The 7,656-nt window shown below is 35.8% G+C and overlaps 1 protein-coding gene across 2 annotated transcripts in view; it reads right to left on the minus strand.

The window, feature by feature from the left end:
- ctnnbip1 (catenin, beta interacting protein 1) overlaps nt 1-5,785 on the minus strand; it is a 29,135-nt gene extending 23,350 nt beyond the window's left edge. Inside the window, exon 1 of one of the 2 annotated variants that reach the window (XM_016257093.1) lies at nt 5,641-5,785. The gene's annotated coding sequence lies outside the window, so the exon portion shown is untranslated. The remainder of the gene's footprint in view (nt 1-5,640) is intronic. The other variant, XM_016257086.1, reaches the window with a different exon arrangement.
- Between the last annotated feature and the right edge of the window lie 1,871 nt (nt 5,786-7,656).

Below are 7,656 nucleotides of genomic sequence, written 5' to 3' on the forward strand. Positions count from 1 at the left end.
ACTGTACAGTGTGAAAACAATAGTTTGTATATTTGACAACAATAGAGATGAAGCAGCCAGAGCCGGTATGACTGATAACTAGGTCATGACTCGTTAGCAATGCATGAAGTATGACCCAGCAATGCAATCCCTGTAAATTCAAAAACAGTTAATATAAAAATAAGTTCATTTTAATGAACTATAAAAAAAGTCTACATAGTTGAAAGCAGATAGGGAATGATACTTTGGAATTTCAGCTTAGTACACATTCAGTTTAATTAAAAAAATAATAATTTCACCATAAGTTTAATCGCAACAAACTTTATGACAGGGTGTAAAGGGGTTCAAATATTACTGAAGTTTTCTAAGGCTTATTTTGTCAATGCATCGCCTCAGTATTCAAATCCATCTAGTATAAGTGTTTCACATGGTTGTCATGCACCAGAGCGCTTGTTATGAATCACAATATAAAACTCACTGCAGTGGGAAGCTCCTTTGGGATCACTCTGCACCGGCTGTCAGAGATATACAACTATATGAAACTATGACAAGACAATTCTCTCCATAATACGATTTAAGAAAACTTGAACTAAATGGGTTTAAACACTATATTTCAAGGCAGGAAGTCAGGCCTTTCCTCGTAAGCTGTGGCTCATTTGTCTGAGATTTAAACCAGGTAAATAAGAAATGTGAAAAAAACAATTCTTTTTTTTTTACACAGTACAGTAATACAATCTTTCACAGACATGTTTAAACACAATAAATATAAGCAACACATTATTCAGTTCTTTTTATGTTTTTTTTTTTACTTCTAGATTTATAGATTAAGTTGCTCAAGCAAGTGGCAAAACATTTAAACTACTTTTCTTACGTTATCACAAACTTACCATTGACAGAAATAGTCAGCTCTACTGCCTTTCCTTTTGCATTTAAATATTTATTACAAGCAATCCTGCGATTCATAAAGAACTTTGTTTTCCTACCTCCACGAGTGCCATCTATTATTGCCTTCTTTATCTAAAAGTGCTCTTTCCCTTTAAACCTAGCCAAAAAGCCATATGTGTTGACTGTGAAACACACTAGACTTTAATAATATGCATTTATGGTGTAATTACTACATTTTCGTGTCAATCCATGTTCATATTTACTGCAAACAATGCATTGTTACTTTAATTCTTCGCTTGCAGCGCAGCAATAGACTCGGTGCGGAAACAATCTCTGCAGACGCACTGCTCCTGAACACAAACGTGTGCAGTGAACGTTAACATGAGCAACATGAACAAATTACGTCTCACACTAGGTTTTCAAATTACTTTATAAGTTATTTAATAAAGAAATATGAACTGTACCTCACAGTTTCCCCCACGCCGGACAGAAACTGAGACGGAGCCGCAGCATGTCATGTCAAACCTCTCACGGCAGCGTCATCAGCTTGAGATCGGCCTTTTTAGAGAGCGCCGATCAATCATCCCAATGTGATTATCGGCCGATAGTGATCGTAGCCAATCAATTGGAGTGTGTACTGTGTATATTTATTATTTATATATAAATACACACACATGAATGTATACATTTCAGAAACATATGTTATGTTTGTATATTAAATATTAGGGATGCACCGATGTATCGGCCGATTTTTTATTATTTTAAAGAGATCGGCATATCGGAAATAGCATGAAAAGTGCAGATACCGATGGTTTATTAATTAACTGCATGGAAACAATGAGGTGCATGTCTGTTGCATAATCCCAACGTTTTTCTCTGGGCAAAATAATTAAATACTTGCCAAAACAAAATAAAGTCTGTACAAAATATAGTTTGTCAGACAGCATAGTACGGCCTATGCAAATGTGACGCTGGCGCATCCAACCAGTGAAACGCCCGCGCTCAGCTGTAAATTCATCATAGGTAACGTTAAGTCGCAATGGCAATGCCCTGGAGTTAGTTTATCTGAGGATATGTCACGAACCGCCAATTAAGCATTAGGCCTACATTTAAGTGAAAATGAATGGCAGGTAATATGCAGATTTTTGTGTGTTTGAAACCAGCAAAAATAGCAGGATCGTGTAGAACACGGATTCACACAAGTTCACATCACACACCTGCAGCATTTCTGTGAACAGAGGCTACATAAAAAGCAATATATAAGCCTATACACAAAATATATTTCACTTAAATCATTAACAGATTAACAAAATGAAAGAAAAATTGTGCCGAGTTTGGATCATTGTAACGCGCTCCGAAGTTCATGGAAAGGAACGCCGTTTTCTTTATTTTGCAAAAGCTTTAGAGTTTTGAATCACGTCAGCGACTCACACGCACATACAACATATTTTTGCTAACTTGACATCATCAAAATAAAATACAGTTAAAAAACAGTTACACTGCTCAATTGAAATAGGCCGTAGTACAGTCTGTGCCGTTCAGCGTAACCACCGTGCTGTTATAGCTAGGCCTGTCATGATACCAACTTTTTGTTGTGCGATATATTGCCCCAGAAATAATTGCGATTAAGCGATATTATTGTCATTTTAAAGACTTTATTTTATGCCACTGAATATATAATCATAATGTAACAGCATAATAATGCAAGAAGGCCTACACACTTCCAAATGACAACAAACTTTTAATTTTTAAGAATATTTAGATCATGGAAATTAAGTATCTAAATATTAGATACCTTAAAAAACCTGAATAAATAGTAAATAAACATGTTCTAACATAAAAGTGCAAAGTAGAAAAAAAGAAAAATGCACAAAAAACTTTTATGGAGATTTTTCCATCTACAGATTTTCCCCTGACCTTCTTTTCTCTGTAAATTAAGGGTACACACTATTGCTGAAAAACACAATCACTACTTAGCAGTCAGATGTCTGTATGCACAAAGGCACAGATCCCTAAATAAGACCATATCTGCATATTCAACTTTTTTTGTAGAAGTATTTTTTAAATTTGAACTAGCACCTCATGACTATACCACGTTATGTATGAGAAGCTTCAAAAGACACAGGCACCAGTGGAATGTACAAAACATGATGACATTAATTTTTAAGTAAATATAATGGGCGATATATTGCGTCACCAAAAATGATTGAGGTCGATATATTGATTATTGCGACAGGCCTAGTTATAGTCTATGTAAAGGATGATGTTTTATGTCGAAAATGCTAGTGAAGAACAAAGCCTATAGTTTACATAATAAATAATATTTGAGCATCCAGATACGTCATGAATATGGAAACATTTGAATTTGTGCAGAATGAGAGAGGTAGGCTTCAGTTTCGCTTTTAAATTAATTTGTTTTGGCTTACAACTTTAGAGGATATGTTGTGGAGAGAAGGGAACTAAAATAGCCTAATTGTGTTTGTAATGTTTCTAAATATTTTGCTTTATTTTCTGGTGTTTTAGCCTACACTATTTCTGAATGATAATAATAAAATAATAACAATATATTAATAATAAAATGCGACGTACAGCCTACTCATTTAGGCTGTTTTTCCCTCTCAAAATGCTTATAGGAGTCGCGTTTTTATTCATGCTGCAAACATTTTTAAATATCTTGAAAAAATAGGCCTACTTTAATGTCTTTAAAGCGTTGACAGTATTTTCTTTTGTTTAATACATTTGCTCAAAATCTAGAAAAGATGATGCTGTATTGGCTATGACTAGTGCTAGATAGGCTACCAGATCAAGACCCTTGTGTTTTTTTTTCTTTTTGAGTAAAGAAAACACTGTACTTTATTATTATTATTATAGGCAAAGAAAAAGTTTTAAAAATAACATTATTAACCAGTATTTTTTCTACTGAAACCAGTTTCGGAACGGTAATAATACAGAGGAACACAGAAACGTTCAAATACCAATTCTGCTTGGAGTGAACCGATCAATTTTTTTCTTTCTTCCGTTTTTAACCGCTGCTTTATGCAATTGACCAATATCAATATCGGAATCGGCCAATACTTGTTTGTTAAAATCGGTATCGGTCAAAAGAAATCCTATCGGTGCATCCCTATTAAATATATTTATATATAATATAAATTATATAAATATATATACATGTAAATACATGTAAATATCTTCAAAATATATACTGTATGTGTGTGTATTTATATATGCATAATAAATACACACAGTACAATCCCATGCATTATGTAAACAAAAACTTTTATTTTGGATGCGATTTATCACGATTAATCGTTTGACAGCACTAACATACATATATATATATATATATATATATATATATTTATATTTATATTTATACACACTTTTTACATTTTGTATAATGTTAAAATGCAAAAAAAGGATTGAGATCATTAATAGTGTGCAAGCAAAATTCTTCAAAGTCAAAGGAAGCCGACTACTGAAAATTTAAGCAAGCCAAAGAGGATTTCGCTAATTGCCAAAGAAAGAAGCCACATTTGCAGCCAGCGAGGCTGATTTAAGCCTGGATCCCAGCCTTGATCATGTAGGAGCAGGCCTTAAAGGCATAAACCCGGCCTGTGTTGTGTCAGACGGACAGAAAAAAAGAGGGGGTGGGGGCATGCCAAGCGACACCAGGGGGGCTGGGCTCCCCACAACAACAACAACAACAACAACAACAAAAAATGTGATGACGCTTGGCAGGAGGTTGAGCGGTCCATGAGCCGCACCTGCCCCCCTTGCCATAAAGGAGGAGAACCGTCTTTCTTGGATTCAAAGAGTCAGAATCACTCAGGAGAATGCGAAGACTTCAGAAAATACAGTTTGACTTCCAAGTTCACAAGTAGCTGGCCCTGCCCTGTCCCGTCAGCTCTCGAAGCCCAGCGCAGTTCAAGTGCCCACAACAGGCAGACTGCCAGTTTCATAGCCGAATGTGAGCCAGACAGATGTATTCTGTATTCACAATGAGATTAGGGTGTGGAGAGACTAAAAATAGCCTATCATTGCCACTAAGACATGATAATGTGGCACAAGTGACAGAGATTCTTTCTGAACTGAGTCTAGGATTAACAAATAAACCTATAAATGTTAAATTGATGCAAGCAAACACAAAAAAAATCATAAAGGTGCTGCATTTATAGAATCAGGTGGGGGAAATCGTTTAATTAAAAGCATTAATGCAACCACAATGAGCATTTAAACACATCTGTGCATTCACAGCAGCAGATTCATGTGCTGAAAGAGGGCTAAAAGCAAAGAAGGTAAACAGTACAACGTGTATAGATCATAAACGACGTCGTTAATATGCAAATTAGATTACAATTACATTTAAAGCGTACAAAATATCTGTCTAATACTGAACTAGTACAGCAGTCAGTCAGCGGACTGGATTGACTCCAGTCCTCTTCTCTATTTATGTGACGAAACGCGCGCATATATCTCTCATTTATCTTTAAAATGAAGACTGTCAGTAAAACAAACTATCTTTTATCTACGCCTATAGTATTTAAAGGAGAAAAGTTTGTGTGCGTAAGTTACAGGGGGTGTTTTAACAGACAAACTGGATAGTGGGGCTGTAACAAAGCCCTGAACAGTGTTCCCACAATTCCCATTCACATTCACATTCACACACATTAGCTCGCTAGCAACCGAAAAACAGCCAAACCGCTTCAATTCGCGCCTCGTTTTGGGGCGTAATTTTCATATGCTGCCTCAAACACCTCCGCGTTGACGTCTTACCTCTCCTGGTCCAGGATTCTGTCGTTTTTGTTGTATTTGGGAGCTGTGTTGTGTATGAGGAGCCGTCCTGTTCCGGGGTCACATCCCGACAGTCGGCAGCGCTGGAGAGACTCGAGAGCGTAAACGCGCCGCTGCTGAATCAGTTCCTGCCGGTGCGACGCGCGACCGTCGCCATCAGAGGGCGCTGTGACGCTGCCGGACACTGGTCGTTTATTGAGTGATCGGTGAGCACGCAAAGAGAAGGGTTTGATATTACATATTTATTATATATTTAGTATATTATACCAAGAGGAATGAAAAGTCAGAACATTCTGAAAATAAATGTAGAAACACTGATATAATACTTATCTGATCTTTCTTTAAAAAAATAAATACTAAAATAAAATGTGTTTAATACTTTATCATTATATTATGTTATGAAATATTTTTAATATATTATTAGAGGAATGAAAAGTCTACATAACAGTCTAAAAAGTACCTAAGCATTAAACTGGCTGATTAGAAGACCTAACCATAAATGTAAAAAACGTTTTTGGAGCCCTGAATATACACTGGCTGAACCACTTTTTTTCATATACACCACATTGTTTTAGTCATATTTTCAGTGGTACCACTCATAAATAGATCAATGTAATAGGTCATACTATTTTTCAGTTTCAGTAGGCTGTAGTTACTTAAAAGCACTTTTGTGGCCATCTCATGTACTCTGAAGTACTTTTGATTGCATTCTCCAGCTATTTTTGACATAATATTATCAATTCAATCTATTTTTCTCTATGAATACTGTAGCAAAAGAGACATTTAATTGGCTTTTACAGTTTCATCATATATTCCTATGATTGACATAAACCTTACACAGCATATCACCTCTTTAATGGCAATAAAGGACCGCTATTCAATAATTTGTAGTTTGCAGTTGTTTAGACAGTGTGATCATGACAGGTATTATGAACCCATTTCAATTCCAGAGAGTATATGAGCTGTATTAAAGAGCTTTGTTAATATATAATAAGCTATTAAGGTGCCCGAGTGGGATTCCGGTTTCTCAGGATTAAATACTGATTGCCGTATTACAGAAAATCCTTCAACTGAACTAAAACGGAATTCATTGTTCTTACGGTTATCACCACTGTTTCTATGCCCTAGACTCAGAGCATATGTTACTGAGAGTTTCCCAGCAGTCTCATTTACTGTACTCCTCACACTGGGAAAGCCTCGTTTATCATTCATTACACAATAAACATTGAAGCCCCATGCAGCTTCCACTTCCCCTTTTATCTCCGTTTCATTTTCACTGTGTATATTTCTCCAACACACACAATAATAACACTCAAATGCTGATCAGGCGTATTTAACTTCCTGTCCCACACTAGTCTGAATTCTGGAAATTAAGTAGGGTCAATTCGGGTAAATAGTCCACATTGTGACAGCCACCTTAAAGGAACAGTTCATCCAAAAATGAAAATTTGCTAAAAATGTACCCAACCTCAGGCCATCTGAGATGTATATGTGTTTGTTTCCTCACCAGAACAGATTTGGAGAAATTTAGCATTACATCACTTGCTCATCAGTCGATCCTCTGCAGTGAATGGGTGCCGTCAGAATAAGAGTCCAAACAGCTGATAAAAACATCACAATAATCCACAAGTAATCCACGTAACTCCTGTATGTCAATGAATGTCTTGTGATGTAGAAAAAAAGCTGTTTATACAAAACAAATTCATTAATAAGGCATTTTTAATTTAAACCATCACTTTTGGCCAAAATATGAGTCCGTAATCCATAACAATGCTTCCTCAAGTGAAAAAGTCCATCGCTTGCTGTTCTCTCATATTAAAATCCACTAACATATTTGTTTTGAACTATTTTGACTTATTTTTTCTTATAAACTGTGCACATCTCTCTCTGGATTCAGATGAAACTACTTTTTCCACCAGAGAAAGCAATATTATAGAGTTAAAAACTTTGGATTTGTTTCTTACAAACAAACAGCTTTTCACTTCACAAGATGTTAAC

This window comes from Sinocyclocheilus grahami, unplaced genomic scaffold, assembly GCF_001515645.1.
Source record: "Sinocyclocheilus grahami isolate Dianchi unplaced genomic scaffold, SAMN03320097.WGS_v1.1 scaffold29.1, whole genome shotgun sequence".
In the NCBI taxonomy this organism is placed as follows: Eukaryota; Metazoa; Chordata; class Actinopteri; order Cypriniformes; family Cyprinidae; genus Sinocyclocheilus; species Sinocyclocheilus grahami.